Raw genomic sequence first — 20,618 nt, 5'->3', positions numbered from 1 at the left:
AAAGTTTCAAGTTTAAATTTTATCTACAAAACTGGCAATCGTCGTTCAAACGTAGCCGCTCGGCGACACTTTTTCCAATGCATTGTAAAGGCGAATCGATCCTTATTCCTATTTTAAGCCACCCCCTGTTTGCTGTGATCAGTAAATAGTGCTTCCACTAAACTTGCTGTAGTTTTCTCGTTTCTGCTCAGATTTTAACAATTTTGCGATTGTTGGAAAGTACGATCATACATCTACACGAATCTATTGGCTACAAATCCAGAACAAGTACTATCTTTATCTTGTAATAACTTAAACTTCACCAAATTGCACCAGTTGTCAGCAACTTAATTTTTACAATAAAATCATTAAACGTTTGTAAATATAAAGAGTACCGGTATGTCTTGCTTTATGCACCTGAAAAGTTTCAGATTTATATCTCATCTACCAAACGAGTAATCGTCGTTCAAACTTAACCGCCCAGCGAAGCTTTTTTCCAATGCATTGTAAAGGCGAATCGATCCTTATTCAGTATACGCCACCCCCTGTTTGCAGTGATCAGTAAATAGTCCTTCCACTAAACTTGCTGTAGTTTTCTTGTTTCTGCTCGGATTTTAACAATTTTGCCATCGTTGGAAAGCACGATCATAGATCTACACGAATCAGTTAAACAATAGCACAAAGTAAGTATTAGCTTTGTCTTGTGATAACTTAAACTTCACCAAATTTTACTGATTCCCAGCAATTTACTTTATACAATAAAATCATTAATCCATTGCAAATTGAATGAGTATGTCTTGCTTTATGCATCTAGAAAGTTTCAAGTTTATATTGTATCTACAAAACTGGCAATCGTCGTTCAAACGTAGCCGCTCGGCGACACTTTTTTCCAATGCATTGTAAAGGCGAATCGATTCTTATTCAGTATACGCCACCCCCTGTTTGCTCGTTTGGTAGATGAGATATAAACCTGAAACTTTTCAGGTAAATAAAACAAGACATACTCTTTCAGTTTGTAAAAAATTAATGATTTTATTGTAAAAATTATATTGCCGAAAATCGGTACAAATTGGTGAAGTTTAAGTTATCACCAGATACATCTAGTACTTACTTTGTGTTTGCATTTAAATGATTCGGGTACATATATAATCGTACTTTCCAACGATGGCACAATTGTTAAAATCCGAGCAGAAACGAGAAAACTACAGCAAGTTTAGTGGAAGCACTATTTACCGATCACTGCGAACAGGGTGTGGCGTATACTGAATAAGGATCGATCCGCCTTTACAATGCATTGGAAAAAAGTGTCGCCGAGCGGCTACGTTTGAACGACGATTGCCAATTTTGTAGATAAAATTTAAACTTGAAACTTTCTAGATGCATAAAGCAAGACATACTCATTCAATTTACAAAAGTTTAATAATTTTATTGTATAAAGTAAAGTGCTGACAATCGGTACAAATTGGTGAAGTTTAAGTTATCACAAGACAAAGCTAATACTTACTTTGTGCTATTGTTTAATTGATTCGTGTTGATGTATGATCGTGCTTTCAAACGATGGCAAAATTGTTAAAATCCGAGCAGAAACGAGAAAACTACAGCAAGTTTAGTGGAAGCACTATTTAACGATCACTGCAAACAGGGGGTGGCTTATACTGAATAAGGATCGATTCGCCTTTACAATGCATTGGAAAAAAGTGTCGCCGAGCGGCTACGTTTGAACGACGATTGCCAGTTTTGTAGATAAAATTTAAACTTGAAACTTTCTAGATGCATAAAGCAAGACATACTCATTCAATTTGCAAAAGTTTAATGATTTTATTGTAAAATTAAATTGCTGAGAATCGGTACAAGTTGGTGAAGTTTAAGTTATCACAAGATATACCAAGTACTTACTTTGTGCTTGCATTTAACTGATTCGGGTAGATATATAATCGTACTTTCTAACGATGGCAAAATTGTTAAAATCCGAGCAGAAATGAGAAAACTACAGCACTTTCAGTGGAAGGGCTATTTAACGATCACTGCAAACAGGGGGTGGCGTATACTGAATAAGGATCGATTCGCCTTTACAATGCATTGAAAAAAAGCTTCGCTCGGCGGTTAAGTTTAAACGACGATTGCTCGTTTGGTAGATGAGATATAAACCTGATACTTTTCAGGTGCATAAAGCAAGACATACTCTTTTAGTTTGCAGAAATTTAATGATTTTATTGCAAAAAGTAAATTGCTGAGAATCGGTACAAGTTGGTGAAGTTTAAGTTATTACAAGATAAAGATAGTACTTGTTCTGGATTTGTAGCCAATTGATTCGTGTAGATATATGATTGTGCTTTCCAACGATGGCAAAATTGTTAAAATCCGAGCAGAAACGAGAAAACTACAGCAAGTTTAGTGGAAGGACTATTTACTGATCACTGCAAACAGGGGGTGGCGTATACTGAATAAGGATCGATTCGCCTTTTCAATGCATTGAAAAAAAGCTTCGCTGGGCGGTTAAGTTTGAACAATGATTGCTTGTTTGGAAGATAAGATATAAACCTGAAAGTTTTCAGGTGTATAAAGCAAGACATACTCTTTTAGTTTGCAAAGATTTAATGATTTTATTGCAAAAATTAAGTTGCTGAGAATCGGTGCAAGTTGGTGAAGTTTAAGTTATCACAAGATAAAGCTAGTACCGTACTCATTTTGTGCTATTGTTTAATCACAGTCTCTATATTACTCTATATTGTTTAATCACTATATTGTTTAGTCTCTATATTGTTTAATCACAGTCTCTATGTAATATAGAGACTGTGGTTTAATTGATTCGTGTAGATGTATGATCGTGCTTTCCAACGATGGCACAATTGTTAAAATCCGAGCAGAAACAAGAAAACTACAACAAGTTTAGTAGAAGCACTATTTACCGATCACAGCAAACAGGGGGTGGCTTATACTGAATAAGGATCGATTCGCCTTTACAATGCATTGGAAAAAAGTGTCGTCCAGCGGCTACGTTTGAACGACGATTGCCCGTTTTGTAGATAAGATATAAACCTGAAACTTTTCAGGTGTATAAAGCAAGACATACTCTTTTAGTTTGCAATGATTTATTGATTTTATTGTAAAAATTAAGTTGCTGAGAATCGGTACAAGTTGGTGAAGTTTAAGTTATCACAAGATAAAGGTAGTAGCCTACTTATTTTGTGCTATTGTTTAATTGATTCGTGTAGATGTATGATCGTGCTTTCCAACGATGGCACATTTGTTAAAATCCTAGCAGAAACGAGAAAACTACAGCAAGTTTAGTGGAAGCACTATTTACCGATCACAGCAAACAGGGGGTGGCTTATACTGAATAAGGATCGATTCGCCTTTACAACGCATTGGAAAAAAGTGTCGTCCAGCGGCTACGTTTGAACGACGATTGCCCGTTTTGTAGATAAGATATAAACCTGAAACTTTCCACGTGCATAAAGCAAGACATACTCTTTGCAGTTGCGTTACATTGGTACTTTTATTGTAAACATCAAAATGCGAGCAGAAATTAGATAGCTACAACACATTTAGTTGCAAACGTTTCATATTTTTATTTTTAAAGTTTAATGGGTAAATTTTTAGTTGAATTGATGCAATTTGGTAATTTTTTTTGTTATTCTATGTAGTTATATTCAACACTCGACGTTGGTTTAATGTTTTTATTGTAAAAACACAGTAAAATTGTCAAAAAATTCATTTCCATTCCGTTTTATCACCTTCATTCCGCCGCTTTTCAGCATCCTTTTTTTCACCCTTTATGTAGTAGTTGCGTCCGTTTTGTGACGTCATGTTGACCAGGGTGGCGGATTCTATACTTGCACCCATGTTTGTTATAAAGTACCGTACATAAGTAGCGAAGTAGCATCCTTGAGAAATTGTTTTCTATAAGTTTACAATATGTATGCTGCCTGTTGGTAAACTGATTCCCAGCTACATGCGCTTTTAGAACATCCCATGTATAATTCACCAAGTGCATTAACAAAAAATGTTCCTTCATATATACATTGTTGTTTTCTTTTTCAGTTACTGGCTAGGGATTCACCCAAATTCGTACCCTGAACAATTTCTACCCTCAATTCGTACCCTGAAAAGATCGAGAGAAAATTTTTTAAAAAAGCGAAGTCATGCCAAACAGAAATGGTTACTTGTGAATGTGATGCTGTAACACAATATAACGTGTTAGATTTCCGTGCTTGTTCATCAAAAGGATGCCAAGCTGCCTTGAAGCCAATGAGTGCGGCAAAAGGTAAGAAACTTTGACTCTATAATATGACATATTATGAAATAACAGTAGTGTACATAACATTTTAATAGCTTTGGAAAGAGAAGTGATGCCAAATAATACTGTAAAAGTTGCTTTGCTTGATTTGGAATATGTTTATTGCAGCAACTATCAGGCTAATGCCCTGATATTAACACAATCTGTAGGTGTGACCTGCAACTTGCAAGAAAGAAAATGAATTCCACCAGATTACCTTACTTCCACTTCCAAAAAAGCAAGAATGACTTTGCAAGACATATCTTTTGAAGATAATGAAATGCACTATCCAAATTTCTCAATAAATACATTTTCGGAGGTGTCTACCAATGAACGTAGTGAAAAGCCGGGGTAAGTTTGTAAAATTCCAAAACAAAACTTCGTTCCTAAACTTTTCATCAAATTTTTCTATAATTTAACTGATGATCCACTGGGATGCACGGTGTGACAAAACATTTTAAATAAAGTAAACAATATCACACCAAATCAGAAGAATCGGTTTATTTAAATACAGAGCTTTCGCCACACAAGTGTGGCTTCATCAGTATAAACTTATTCAAATAGAAGTTTGTAAACAATGATATATCTGTTATAGATATTTTATGAATGCTTCCTGGTGTATGGAAACACACACATACTGTAAACGGAAGTGCTCAATCTTTTCTTTAAAATAGTGTCATTGATAAGAATTTTTAATATGTCATTGAGCAGAACACTGTACTTCAACAATTGGAAGGTGATGGTATTGACCTCATGTTAGCAGGAGATGGAAGGGTAGATTCTCCTGGACATTGTGGGAAGCACGGCACATACACGATCATAGACACAAGATTGAATAAAATAGTGGATTTGCAACTTCTTCAGGTATGGACTTCAGCCAGTACATTTTATACTTTAGCTAGCAAATCCAGCTTCTTTTACATGACTCATTGAAAAGCCAGTGTGTCTTATAACAAATTTACGTTTATTTTACGTATGTTTGTACGTTATAGTTTCTCTGCTCGGCGCGCTTTCCATTGATTGTTTTCTCTGCAAGCCCATTTTTATAAGAGCTTTTCTTGCTGTGTTCAGTAAAAGGGACTTTTGTTACTTTAAGTTCTGATCGTGTGAGACTGATTTAATTGGTTCGTTTTATATTGTTGGCTTGTGTTTTGCAGATGTACTTCGTCTCTTACTTCATTTAAACCTAATAAATGGTCGTTTCAGTGTGAACATACCCAGATAACAAATCAGTCGCTTTTTACATTGATTCAACGTCTGCAGACGTTGAATCATGTAAAAAAGCGACTGATTTGCCATTATGTGTGCTTTTCTCAAAACTGCTCGTAAACAGGCCAACTTCGCCCAGAAAGCAACAACGTAATGATGATTTATTGATGCTAAGCTATTTCACTGAAAACAATTTCACTGAAACAAATTTACTGAAACAATACAAGTTGTATTTGGCTGTACAGTGTACAATGTACATGCTTCCCATTGCCAAGTCAAGAAAAACTTGCGGCCATGGCCGTCTCCCATCGAATCGGCACATACAACACTCGCGGCCATTTAAAAAGTTGTTTTGAATTTGAAAGAGTTACCGTAACAAGAGTAAATGTAACCAAAAGTTGTTTTTACAGATGTTATAGGCACATTGCCTATAGACAGTTTGTTCGCTGGATCTGGGGTTACCTTGGACGTTCAATCCGTGTGCCTCTGCCTCGTTTCGGCAATTAGGTCGAAATTTTCAAATCAAGATAGCGGCGAATATGTTGGATTTAAATATCCTGATTTGAAATAAAAAGTCAGAATTCAAAGTCTGCTTTGAAAAAAGCTTTTCCGTGTGCACAGAGAGAGTGAATTTTGTACATGTACAGACAGTACAGTAAGCTATACTAGAGGTCTTAACCCTATATGGACATTTGTGACAGATCTGTTACGTTTCAAATTATCGCAATTTATTTTACTGTAAAAGCATTCATAAGTTTTAATTTTGAAGAATTTGATTCTGTGGCATCTGACTATAGTGCTATTACATTTTGGAAACACTGCGGTCTCGCTTCACTGATTTTTTCGAACACAAAGTTCTTTGAGTCAGGTTCATAGCAACAGCAGCTTAGCCTAGATGTTCTCTCGTAAAGTTTTGGATTTTCAAATCACCCAGGTGCGTTGGATTTTTTGTTTTATTTGAAAATAAGACTGTTGGAGTAGTTGATAACAAAATATTTCATAAATGATGTTTATATATGCTACAGTCATCCTAAGTTCAAACGTAACAAATCTGTTGACTTCGTCCATCATGCAACTGTTTTTTGACCTCAAAACTTTTGTTTTGTTAGATTTGTAATCAATAAAGTTTTATTTTCATAGGTGCAAAATGAATGCATGATCTTTTTATGGAAAAAATCGGTATACAAGACCAGTTCGTGGAAAAAGAAAAGATGAATGTTTTGATATTTTGGAGTCTGACACTAAGAATGTTCTAGTAGTGGACCCTTCTACCTTTGTTGATGTGCCAGATGACAGCTTTAGTGATTCAGGTAAGTTTTATACAAATAAACACTATCAGTGAACACGTATAATGGCTGGCCTTCCATATAACCAAGCATTAACTCAGCTTTAGTGGTCTTTGTCACAAAAGAAACTTACATGTAGCCTACTGCAAAAAAATCCATTCCATGTTATAATGATAACCAGAGGCACACATGGCGACGACAACTAAAAATATAAATCAAACCTCTCTACTATCAAACTGATGTGTTCGATATATACTCTGATGGTAAAAAGGACTCTCCACCATGCTCTCTTGAGCCACATTGAGTTTTGTATTTGTTTTGAGAATGTCTCACTTATTTCTCAGTCCCACAATAGGTAATGTTTGTACAATGCATAATTGCATATGTATGTCAAATTCATAAATGGAAAATAATGGTGATTCTTGTCATTTACTTTTATACTGCAGCTTTGTAGTATTTTTCCTTACTCTTTTACAACTTGTTATTTTTAGATGAAGGCATAATGGAATCCATCAATCCACCAACAAGGACAACCAAACCACCCTGTTCAATTTGGAGCTGTGTAAGAAAAAGTCCTTCCATGAGAAACACCTCTTCGATGACCACTGTGCGTGAACAAGCTGACCCACATTTCATCACCAGCCAATTACTTCAAACTGTTATATGATGAAGCTATTGTGGAGCAGTCCTATTTGTATTTGGTCCAGTTAGACCCTTCCAAACGTCTCGGAAAAACAGCTAAGAAGTTTGCATATATATTTACAAAGAAAGGGGATTATGCAAAATGTCTGGCTGGACAAGCTGCCTATACTTTTGTTAGAAGTGTGAAGAACACCTTTGCATAGACCAGCGGTTCTCAACCAGTGGGCCATGGCTCACTGGTGGGCCATAGAAGCATTTTCAGGTGGGCCACAGACATATAGAAAAAATTGAAAGATTTATTGAAACATTTTGTTTCATTTTTGTCACTACAGTCAATTTTACACTTGTGTGTTTGTTCAGTTACAATGAATGATGCTGCTGTTTTTAGCTACAAAGTGGCAATCATCATTCTAATTATTGCAACATACAGTTTTACATCAACTCAGTTTTTACAACACTTTGTGATGTAATAGACTAGTTTGTGGTTACAGTTAAGCTATCTTTATAAGCAGTAGCCTTGTTGAACTTCTGCAGATCCGCTTTTTAGTACGTGCAGCATTTTATTTTATGAATTATTTTGGGGAGGAATTGACAATACATGAAGCTTTAAGTTTGATGAAAATGGATGCCACCTAGTTCGTACCCTGAACAGTTCGTACCCTGAAAAGATCGAGAGAAAAAATTAAAAAAAGCCAAAGTCGCTGATTGCAGTTTCCGCAAACAAACAAAAACTCTTAGGATCACCACCGGAAACTTTAAAATGTTTGCGAAAACTCCCGATCAACCCTAACCCTTTTAAAATGTTTGCGGAAACTACAATCGGCAACTTCGGCAAACTCTTAGGATCATTAGGCTACTGGAAATTTTTAAATGTTTGCGAAAAAATGCAGAAAAACGGTTCTATTTTTTTCTCTCGATCTTTTCAGTTTGTTTGTTTGCGGAAACTCCAATCAGCGACTTCGGCTTTTTTAAATTTTTTTCTCTCAATTGTTTCCTAACCCTAACCCCTTTTAAAATGTTTGCGGAAACTGCGATCAGCGACTTCGGCAAACTCTTAGGATCATTACCAGAAATTTTAAAATGCTTGCGGAAACTGCAGAAAACATGGAAACTGCGATCAGCGACTTCGGCTTTGTTTATTTTTTTCTCTCGATCTTTTCAGTTGGTTTGTTTGCGGAAACTGCGATCAGCGACTTCGACTTTTTTTATTTTTTCTCTCTATCATTTCAGGGTACGAACTGAGAGTACGAACTATTCAGGGTACGAACTAGGTTGCACCCGATGAAAATTACATTCAGTATGTACATCAGTTAGTCATCATTCATTGAGGCCATCAAAACTGAAACTTCACCAGGAAAAAGTTCATCCAAATTACAAGGATAAAGATGTGAATTTTTTTAACAAAAAGAAGATAATGTGAAGCGTCAGCGCCTGGATTCAACAAGGGGATTCCTGCAACTTTCCAAAGGCAATGTTCTGCTGCTTTTTGTTTATAAACCTTTTTTGTATTTTTTTTCTTACACATAAAAATTGAATGGGCCACAGAACTTTTATGCAAACAAAAATGGGCCACGAATGAAAAAAGGTTGAAAACCACTGGCATAGACAAAACGAAACACTGTTTTGAAATTCCACAAAAAATGAACAATTTTGTGCTGTTTGAGTGAAAATAAACTAGTTGCTTATTACTGTTTATTGTGTGGTTTTGTTGCTAGAGCGCCTGACGTTACAGATCTGCTACGTTTCAAAATTCTGTAGGTAGTGCGAATGTGCCTGACGTAACAGATTTGCTACATTTGAAAAAAAATTAGGTACTTGAAAAATAAAAATTTTTAAATACAACATGTTTTGACTGGACTAAAATGTTTTCAAAAAATAGAAAAAAATTTTTTTTTTTAACTAAACAATAAATTTGTCCATATAGGGGAATCTTCTTGACCTAGTTCTTTACAAACTAATATGGTACTTGTCGAAAGGTAGTTACTTTCAGTGTTCATTTTATCAACTACTAAGCCGCTTACAATCGACATAAATACATGTAGTTCATTGTATTTGTTGGAAACGACACTACGAACACTTGCTTACAATGCACCTTGCGCGAACATAAGATCGGCTAGTACTCTCATGACGTCAAACGTGATTATCGCACGGTTCAGTGTGCACGCGTCGCTCTGAAACTAAGGGCTAACTAAAACGGCCCTACAAAGGAAACGCAATGAAATTATGGGAAAATTTCAACGACAACTACTTATTATACATGCCTAGAGCACTTACAAACAAAAAAATCGAAAAGTATGGTTTGGGGTTTACTGCCCCTTTAAAGCATTCTAAATGACTGCCAGCCACACGGGAGCAGTGTTGCCAGATGATGGAAGCCGCTTGGCAACAAAAAGTAACTAAAATTTCACCAGATATTTAAAACACCCTAAACAGGCCCGTAGCCAGTCGGGGGCCAGGGGGCCTCACCCCCCCTGAAAAAATTTTGCCCCCCTGGCAAAATTCCAACGTTTTCGAGCAACAGCTACAATTATAATGATTTTACCCAAAAAAAATTGTTCGGCCCCCCCTAAAAAAAGTTGGCCCCCCTTGCTCTGCGGTCTGGCTACGGCCCTGACCCTAAATAAAGCAATTTGGCTTAAATACAAATAGTTTTTAAGACATAAGACACTGCCATCATCCATATGCAAACCTCTTGCAAAACGTTTTCTATACGAGCAGCCGAGCAGGGATTATTTGCTAAAAAGTTTTAAAAAATTGAAAAAACTTTCTTGAAAAAAATTGAGGAGGAAAAATTTCTCCAGATTTCACCAAAAAGTTATCTGGTTCCAAGGTCAAAAAGCTTGGCAATAAAGACCTCTAAATTTCACCAGAATTTTTTAATTTGATATTCTATTTCCCCATCTGGCAACGCTGAACGGAAGCGCAACTTAGTTGCCGTCAAGCCGCAAACGAAAAGAATCGCTCGGAAGATGCTGATGTGGCAGGTATGCTGGGGTGTTTCAGAGCCAACTCCTTTAGCAGGGGCATCTGCTCAATGTTGTTACGCCCACCAGTCAAACTATCGCAGAGTCGCATACGCACGTGGATTGAAAAAAAGCATTGTGCATGTGTACAAAGCGTGAAGAAAATTGCGCGCTTAGTTTCTTTGATTGCTCATGCGAGCGAGTAACGTAGAGTTGCATGCGCCGTGCGCGCACAACGCGTGCACAATGTTTTTGAAAGTGCGGAACTGCGGATGGTGTCAGTGCAAAGAAAAAGTGAGTAAACCACACTTTTTTTCAGTTCACTGTCTCCAGCTGACAGCTTGCACAAGACTTATGCATATCTTTAAAACCGAATCTTATTACCCGGTTTTATTGCCGTTTTGGATTCGGATAGTTTAGGATCCGAATCCTTCTGGATTCGGTATTCTGAATTGCCCATCCCTAGGTCCATCATATCTAACTTACATGATATCATGATATCTATGTAAGTTAAGTGATACATGATATCTAACTTACAACAGACATGATATAGGCTAGTAGGCTAATAAGAGTTTATAAATTGTAGCCAGAATTAGGTGAATGTGCTAAATGACATCCAATCATACATCCATAATGTTGTAATGCTATGCAAGTTTTTCTTTCAAGATGCATCGTTAATTGTTATCATCATGTTTTAAATACAGTTAAGTTTTAAAAAGTGTGCATTTGTATCAACAAGTAATTTAACTTGGTTTGAAAATGTTGAGTGACTGGATGCAATGGAAACTATGACAAACAAAACAAACAAACTATCTTTGGAATTCTAAAAAATGAAGAGATCGGTGGATCAAGAGCATTCCACGTGAAACCATATCACGTTCACAACACACTTCAGTATGTGAAAGGCATTGACCGAAAGACTATGAAACAGTTTTTGTTAATGGGAGAAAACGACCAAAACAACCTTCAACAGTTTATCATTGTGTTCCTCAAAGCCAAGTTCCGACACCCCCAAGCAAACCTCGAACAACGACAAAGTCAATACCAAACAGCAGAAATACTATTGGTGATGAAATGGACACGTTTTTGCATAAAAGACAGTATTTGAAGTATCATTTGAAGAGGTTGTCAATACACTTGGAAAAAATGAGGTTGATTTTGGTTTGAGTTCAGTCATGCGTGAAAAGTTCAGAGTTTAGATGTTACACCAGAGATATAAATACAAGAGATAGGCAATAGAATCGGCGTACGCTTTAAACAGGCGGCGATGTTGAAAAGCGGTCACGGTTGACTGGATAGGGATCAAGCGGCAGCTCTCGATGCCGGCAAACTGCAAAACGTGATAATTTCAAGCAGTTTACCCTTTACCCAGAGGTTTACAGGTTTAGTGAGGAAGTTCCATGGAATTTCATGGTTCCAATTCAGTTTTGTAGAGCTTGCATTAATATTCGTCTATTGGAAAATTAAACATGGTAGATAACTTAATTGTTATCAAGCTAAGTTACCGTATGTATTATTGACCAGTCGGCAATAAACCTAGCAGATTACGGTAGCCCTTTTGGATTTATTGATTATTTTGCGAGTATATGTAGGAAGCAACATGCAGGTTTAGCAAGAGTTTCAGTTTTTAAACTAACTGGCTAAATACTTAGTCATGGGCATGGTAGTTCTTAACGCCATTTGCAAGATTAGGTTATGAATTGTGGTGTATTTTACAGTTATGAATTCTGTTGTTATAACCATTCATATTTGTTTTTATAATTTCAGGAATGTTATCATTATGCTATTCATTTGCAGTTTGTTCCAGACAATTGTTCACCTAATCAAACGTCATATAAAAACCGTTCAAGTCTACTGAATATTACGTCATGGAAATTCCTAAAACATGTGCCAAAATTGCACCATCGTTCGTAAGACCTGTGTCAAACCTGTTTAAACCTGTTTCAGTTGAAACCTGTTTAAACATGAAATGTTGCGTCGCGCTAATTGCTGGCGTGCCTTTGAGTTATCACAAATTTTTCTGATTCATTCTCGAAGTTGTTTGTTGGAAGTCGGTCGCACATTTAACTGGTTTATTTGGTGCTTGCTAGCTGGACAAATTCTCCGTCTTTTATCCAAGTAATCTGTATCGTAGTGACAGTTTTTAGAGGTGTAAGGCGTTGCACCTCGATTTCGATAGCCGCGGGCTAATTTTACAGGAATACACTTATTGAATAGACGTTTCAAGGAGTGTTTCGTTTTCGGTCACTACATGCAGACAAACGGATCCGGGAACTTTATGTTACAATTTTCCCACGAAGAGATTATGGTTTACCGCTGTGACCACAGTTATTTATTAGATTATAGGCTAAATGCTAGCTTCGAATCGCCCAATCCCTCAGTGTCACACGGATAGAAGTAAAAGGTTTTTCTATATTTAAACTGTCAATGTTTATGCGAAAGGGAAGTAGCCTACAAAGTGTGGCATAATGAAGTTTTGAAGAATGTCATACTTAAGTACATAGATGAACGTGATCCAAGAGATAATATTAAACAAGTTCTTCACAAAGGAAATGCTGGAATTTGTGAGAAACACTTTGATGTAGAGCAGTGACGATCGGTGAGGGAAAGCAAGGAAAGCAGTGCTTACCTGAGCGAAAACTATGTAAAATATAATGACTGAATTCTAGGTTTAACTTCTTATTATTTTTATCAAGTCTATTTTAACTTGAAAATTACTGTGTTCGTGACTAGAATTACTCGTAACGCTTGTGAGTAGTCTAAGTCCTCACCAAACCGCATTTCTTGCCTATAAATGCCAATTAACGCAAACGCTTTTGTCAGAAACCATCACTGAAGCTCCAGGAAAATCAACTTTCAAAATTGCTTACCCTACATTGAAAAACGCCTTCATTTTATCCAATCCTCAATCGTTTTGCAAAACGACACCAGCTGCTTAGCCAATCAGATGTGTTATCTGGTGTTATGGTTAAAGTTGCTTTCCCAGTGACGTCAATGCGTATCTCATAGCGGCTGCTTTTGGTTTCAGGCCAAAGGAATACAGCCTCTACGCATGAGTGATTTTCGGGCTTGTAACTATAGGCTACTGAGTACGCTGAAAATAAAGCTGGTTCTCTTACAAAAAAAAACATAGATTCTACAATAAGACATGCAATTCCAAAGGGTACATTAACCAACCATTACTGAAACAGCACAAGTGTTTTTTAAATTCTTTGGGTCAATAGACTGACATCACAAGTTCAGAGCAAACATACTTGTGTTCTTCAAGAATGGACTAGCTTAATTTATAGGCTAATTATTTGCTCTTTACTAGTGCACCAGTCCAATGCATGTCGTAGCCTACGTAAAAAAACTTTCTTAGACAATTTTTAATGACGTTAGTTCCAAACTAAAAGAATTAGATAGTTTCGCAAAAAAAAATTATTTTTCACTGTATGAAATGTCTTAGAAAAATTTTTGAAAAAGTTTTTTGAAAAGACAATTTTTTTTCAATAATGTTCACTTTTAGTACGTAAAAAAACTTTCTTAGACAATTTTTAATGACGTTAGTTTCAAACTAAAAGAATTAGATAGTTTCGCAAAAAAAAATTATTTTTCACTGTATGAAATGTCTTGGAAAAATTTTTGAAAAAGATTTTGAAAAGACAATTTTTTTTCAATAATGTTCACTTTTAGTACGTAAAAAAACTCTCTTAGACAATTTTTAATGACGTTAGTTCCAAACTAAAAGAATTAGATAGTTTCGCGAAAAAAAACTATTTTTCACTGTATGAAATATCTTAGAAAAATTTTTGAAAAAGTTTTTTGAAAAGACAATTTTTTTTCAATAATGTTCACTTTTAGTACGTAAAAAAACTTTCTTAGACAATTTTTAATGACGTTAGTTCCAAACTAAAAGAATTAGATAGTTTCGCAAAAAAAAATTATTTTTCACTGTATGAAATGTCTTAGAAAAATTTTTGAAAAAGTTTTTTGAAAAGACAATTTTTTTTCAATAATGTTCACTTTTAGTACGTAAAAAAACTTTCTTAGACAATTTTTAATGACGTTGGTTCCAAACTAAAAGAATTAGATAGTTTCGCAAAAAAAAATTATTTTTCACTGTATGAAATGTCTTAGAGAAATTTTTGAAAAATTTTTTTGAAAGGACAATCTTTTTTCAATAATGTTCACTTTTAGTACGTAAAAAAACTTTCTTAGACAATTTTTAATGACATTAGTTCCAAACTAAAAGAATTAGATAGTTTCGCAAAAAAAATTATTTTTCACTGTATGAAATGTCTTAGAAAAATTTTTGAAAAAGATTTTGAAAAGACAATTTTTTTTCAATAATGTTCACTTTTAGTACGTAAAAAAACTTTCTTAGACAATTTTTAATGACGTTAGTTCCAAACTAAAAGAATTAGATAGTTTCGCAAAAAAAATTATTTTTCACTGTATGAAATGTCTTAGAAAAATTTTTGAGATTTTTTTTTGAAAAGACAATTTTTTTTCAATAATGTTCGCTTTTAGTAGGGGAGGCTGGGGTGCATTGGAACACAGGGACGTATGGAACAGTCGAATTCCCCTTTTTTTTCTTTAACTTTTAAAACCATTCAAGCATGACAGTGGCTTCATTGCTAAGTTGCTCACCACATGTTCTGTTTTGGTAGCTGACATGCGCTGAAGTAGGGTGCTGTTGATCAAAATGTGTTTTTAACTAGTTCAAGTAAATTGCAGTTTATTCAAAATAAACTTAGTTACAGAATATTCAGCGAAGGAAAAATTGTCCTACCTATGAAACTAAGAACGTAGGGATACTTTTACATGAAGACAAATCATGTAGTGTGTAACTTTAGCCCACAGTATAGGCTACTTATAGGCATAAACAATTAACTTACACTCTCTAGTGTAAGGGTAACCATTGTTAGGTAAACTCTTTAACCACCAACACTAGCAAGCTTGTGTGAAACAGTTTACTCAACAGGTTAGAAAACAAGTGAGCTACCGCCATTTTTGTTAAAAAATTTGCCTTGGGGTGGATTGGAACAAAAATGTTTGTCTGCATTGGAACACGTTCCAATGCTCCCCAACATATTGTATCTGTTAGTTATAAATAAAACAGTCTGCTTGCAGGAAGCATAAAGATATTAAGCCAGGTTCATATTATTGTCATAGGTTAGGCCTACATTCAAGTAGGCTACGAGTAGCCTACGGACTTGATTCCATCTCAAGTTGGCTACAGTTTTAGGTAGGTAGGCTTTTTAGACTTGAACTCGCACCTAATCTCTCGTAGCTTACTCGTTGGTTAAAGAGTTTACCTAACAATGGTTACCCTTACACTAGAGAGTGTAAGTTAATTGTTTATGCCTATAAGTAGCCTATACTGTGGGCTAAAGTTACACACTACATGATTTGTCTTCATGTAAAAGTATCAACCAATAACTTGCTGACTTTTGGTTTGACTTCATTTCCAGCAAGCTACTGCACAGTGCACACTAAAACTAGTGCCTAACTTGTCATTGCATTTTCCACAGACAGTTATGGTGTTAGGTGTTGCTGTAACATATTCACGCATAGCCAACTCTTGCAAAACTAGCGACAGAGAAATTTTGTCTAGCCTGTATTGTGAACATGGTTTGAAGTCGTAAACGCAAGACTGATAGAGATTTTTCAGGAAATGTCATGAAGAGTGCCACCGAAATGGTCATAAACCAAGGATATTCAATACGAAAAGCAGCTGCTCAACATAATATAAAAACACAAAATGTAGGCTATGCATGGCTGGATACTATTCCTACACAACGTTTGTATAACGAAGCACAGCCTATTTCTTTTTGTTGTTTATCTTCGTTGAAAAGGAAGTTTTTTCGTCAATTTTTCTTTTTAATAAACACGTTTTTGTGATGTTTTACTTGTGTTCCATTGTACCCCAATCGATGTTCCAATCCACCCAGTCTTGTGTTCCATTTGACCCCGGAAAAAATCCACGGGGCGCATTCGAACACCAAATTTTGAGCTCGAAATACTCGGCAAGTATAAAAGTTTGGAGAAAGTGGAATAATTTAAAATATAGAACTACACTTATACTATCAACTAGCGAGACGTCAGTATGTTTAAACAAAACCTGATAGAGCTAGAAACAAAAACGTTTTTAGTGTTCCAATGCACCCCAGCCTCCCCTAAATGCTTACAGATGACATTGACAATAAGTTCTTGTGCTCAGTCTAAAAAAGCAGCCAACATTCTAGACTAGTCCCAGTTTGATTGATTGACTGAATCTTTATCCTCGGACTGGGAAAGTCCGAAGAGTTTGTTTTGGAAATGCTCTCAGAGCGCACCAAATTGGAAGTGTTTTTCAAAATTTTCTGGGGGAGGCCCCCAGACCCCCCGCTGGAAGTGTTGCCTTCGGCAACACGCCTTCGGGCTTCGCCCGACGGTTACGCCCCTCGTGCCTACTACCTTGCTGCAACATATTTCCAAGTTGCTTTCCCAATGGTTTAAGCCACCGAACGTCACTGATGTAGAGGACATAATAATAAATTCCAAAAGTAGCAGTAGGCTAAATCTTTGAAGTTTGGTGCCGTCCCATGCTTAAACTTGCCACAGAGAACCGGTGATAAGCTGCTGTATCCACTATGCGTCTAACACTGGTCCGAGACCAAATTACACCATCAATACATGAAAACATTGGAGATGTCAAGAAATCTTTTAACAGGATAAAACGAATTGGGTGGCAATTTCAAGAACATGCAGATTATATTTCAATTCAAAAGAATGACCTTGTTCTTATTGTAAATATCTCAACATTACAATACAAATTTAGTGTGTCTAACTTTCATTTTAAAGTGTCTGAGGACAGTCAGGACACAATGTTCTGTAACAAGCTTGGTGCCCAAATCACAGAATTAGAAGCACTTCCAGCAAAAATGTGTCTCGGTATTACAACAAAGCCGGTCATTGGCACTAATTGCATTGTATATTACAAAGCATACAATGTATTACAATGTTGACTGATTTTCAAAAAAATATTTTTTGAAAGTTAACTTGAAGTTAATCAAAAGAATTGTAAAGCAAAATATCATCCTGAGATTATCCGATTTGCTCTCAGCCTGCAGTTAAAAAGTTCCTCTGCATATGATCAACTCGGATCAACTTCGTGGAGTTTTGCGCTTGCCATCAAAACGTACTTTATTTGATTATCGTCATGTGCATCAAAACCAAACCGGGACATTCAACAATCATATTCTGGATGCATTAAAAATCAAAGTGATTCATGCAAAGATTTTGAGAAATACCTTTATATAACGTTTGATGAAATAAAAGTACGATCTAATTTAGTATTCAAACCGGAAACCGAAAAAACCATATTATTCAACTACTGATGCCAGACTTGAACGATTGCAAGGTGTATTTTTGCCGTATTTTAATAATTGGCATGAACAGATAAATGCAGACACTCAAGTTTCCAGGGCAATTAGAAAAAAGAAATTCAAATCTGACCAAACCTTTAAAGGAATGAAATTATCAGTTAATGGCATGATTGGAGTTATCGAATGCCTTTTCTTTTGTCAAACAACATGCCATTTGTTTGTACAAAACGTGTGAGCCAAGACGTATTGGAACATATAAAACTTCCATTTTCCTATAGCCTAAAATATATCGTATGCTTTTATAACCCTCGTTTTCAAAACGTGAACTAAGTGAACTCCAAATGACTGCTCATTATTATGACTGCTCATCCACATCAATATTGGAACAGGCAAATTCAATCCACAGCACTTTTCATTAGGCTGTCATTCAATACTACATATGTGCTTCTCTGTTTTTGTTTTATTTTTTGCTATTTGTTTTTTTGGGTTTTGTGGCCGTGCTAACTACTGATATATAGCCTACTACATAATTTTTCATTCAGGCACGTTTTAAACCTTTCAAGGTTTTGCCATCTTTTCCCGTTCGTTAACGTGCTGGTAGGTTTATATCGATTTTTGTAGTTAGTATCTTTTTCGTCCCGGACGCGTTAATGACGAAAAATAAAATGATTGATTGATGATTGATTGATTGAAATCGAAAATACTGTACTGAATGCTTCGTAGCCTTTCCCTTATCGCTGTTGATCCATATGCACGCACCGTGACGGTGACGTCATCATTTTTCAACATCGATTTACGAATTGGCCACTTTGCCTGTCTCTGTATTTATATCTCTGGTTACACGTTGTCTAGTCCCAAAAGTTTGTCCCAGGAAAGCCTTGGTGTACTACAAACAACATGCACTTACTTTTTGATTAAACAATAAATATATACTATTAATAGTACAAAAAGTGCTCAATGCCAAGCAGAGCGAATTACATCAAATATTAGATAGTTACTATTCTCTAGAGCAGGGTTTCCTAAACTTTTTTGGGCCACGGATCACTATTTGTGAATCTGTTTATACGCGGACCCCCAATACAAAGCTAAAAATGATTAAAACCGAATTTTGTTTATTTAAAAAACTGATAACATCAATGGGACGTATGGGATTGCGTAAGTCATCAATTCTCAGAGTTATTTGTGAAAGGCAAACTCGCAAGTTAGGGTCCACGGAAAGTCTGGACCTATATTTTGTCTTCATGTTGTTCAGAGCTGAAAATGGTGTCTCACACATGTAGGCAGTGATGTACGAGCATACAAAAAATATTGACGCCGTCAGCGTAAACATTCGAAAAACCAACAACATCAATGGGACGGATGGAATTGCATAAGTCATCAATTCTCGGAGTTATTTGTGAAAGGCAAACTCGTAAGTCAGGGTCCACGGAAAGTCTTGACCTATATTTTGTCTTCATGTTGTTAAGAGCTGAAAATGATGTCTCACACATATAGGCAGTGATGTACGCCCATACAAAAAATATTGACGCCGTCAGCGTAAACGCAAACATTCGAAAAACTATACGCCGTATGCGTCAACATAACTTGTAAAAAAGTTGACGGCGTCAGCGCATACACTAGCATAAACTCATTTTGTTTGCTAGGTGCCAAACATTCACACGGTATAAACCACTCGAAACAAACAAGTTTTATTTTGAATTTCCACGAAAAAGCACAAGCATTTGAAAGTGTTCATCTGACATTTTGCTGTGTTTTGGTTTCAATATGTCTTTGCCCATTGAAAACATTCTTTCAACTGCAGCGCTGGAAGGTATTGGCGTGTTGTAGCGAAAAAAAGACACTCAAAAGTATGCGCTGAGGTTATGCGCTAAAAAAACGCGAAAACTTTACGGCGTAGCCTCAAGCGACAACTATCCAAAAAAATGTGGCCGTAAGCGTTAGCGCAAACAAAAAGTCTACGCCGCAAGTCTACGACGTAGACTTTGCGGCGTATACGTACATCTCTGCATGTAGGTCATGGCAAAAGGCAATAAAATTTTAGTTGCCTTTTGTGATAGCAATGCAGGCCTTCAAACTAGTGTTTTTTTTTCGGCAGCCACCGTGGCCTACCGAGAGCTCCATCTCGGCGGCCAAATCTGCGTGCTTGGAGGCCAAAATACAAATAACGATACTATAAGTAAATATAATTAAACTTGCAACAATGTCAAAATGATTACTTTAAGGGTCATTCCATGCCAAATGAGCAAATGGGTTACACCACATGTCATAGATTTTATTGAAATTTGGCATACTTGTAGATGTCAAAGAAGTATTAAGAATGCAAAAAAATTTTTGGAAAATTTTAAATATTTGTAGAGTTATGGTCATTAGAAAAATCACCATTTTTGCCTGTTCTGCTTCAGTGATTTTGTCCAATTTCTTATTATATTTCTAATTTCTTAACCTGTGATCAAACAAAATGGCTGAAAATTGCTAGAGAGACAGTTTAAGACCCAAGGAATCCAAAAATGTAAATTAAAAAGTTGACAGAGAACTTCTTGATATAATTATAAAGATTTCAATTTGCTACATGCATTTTTCGGAGGCCAAACTTTGGAGGCCTATAAAAAAATGGATATAAAAATTAAGAACTGAAATTCACATGTTTTATACTTATATCAATACTCTTTTATGTCAAATAAAAATTATGAATTAATTTTGATAACTACTATGATAAAAGCGAAATTTTCTGACTTGCAAATTTTGTACTTTTTTTCGCTCATTGTTCAAGATGTTTGTCTATGACATCACAATTTACATTATTGCTTGTTGATGACATCACAATTTACATTTTGTTTGTCATGACAATTGTTATGTAGGTCACGAATGAATTGCCCCGAACCAAGATATCTTAGGGTGACACTGGACA

The 20,618-nt window shown here is 35.9% G+C and overlaps 1 pseudogene; it reads left to right on the top strand.

Moving 5' to 3' along the window:
* Nucleotides 1–12,778: 12,778 nt before the first annotated feature.
* LOC145765959 (uncharacterized) lies at nt 12,779–17,722 on the top strand (annotated as a pseudogene).
* Nucleotides 17,723–20,618: the final 2,896 nt, after the last annotated feature.

This window comes from Aplidium turbinatum, chromosome 3 (genome assembly GCF_918807975.1).
Source record: "Aplidium turbinatum chromosome 3, kaAplTurb1.1, whole genome shotgun sequence".
NCBI lineage: Eukaryota > Metazoa > Chordata > Ascidiacea > Aplousobranchia > Polyclinidae > Aplidium > Aplidium turbinatum.
Note: the sequence above shows the minus strand (reverse complement) of the source record. Positions and strands in the feature narration are given on the sequence as shown.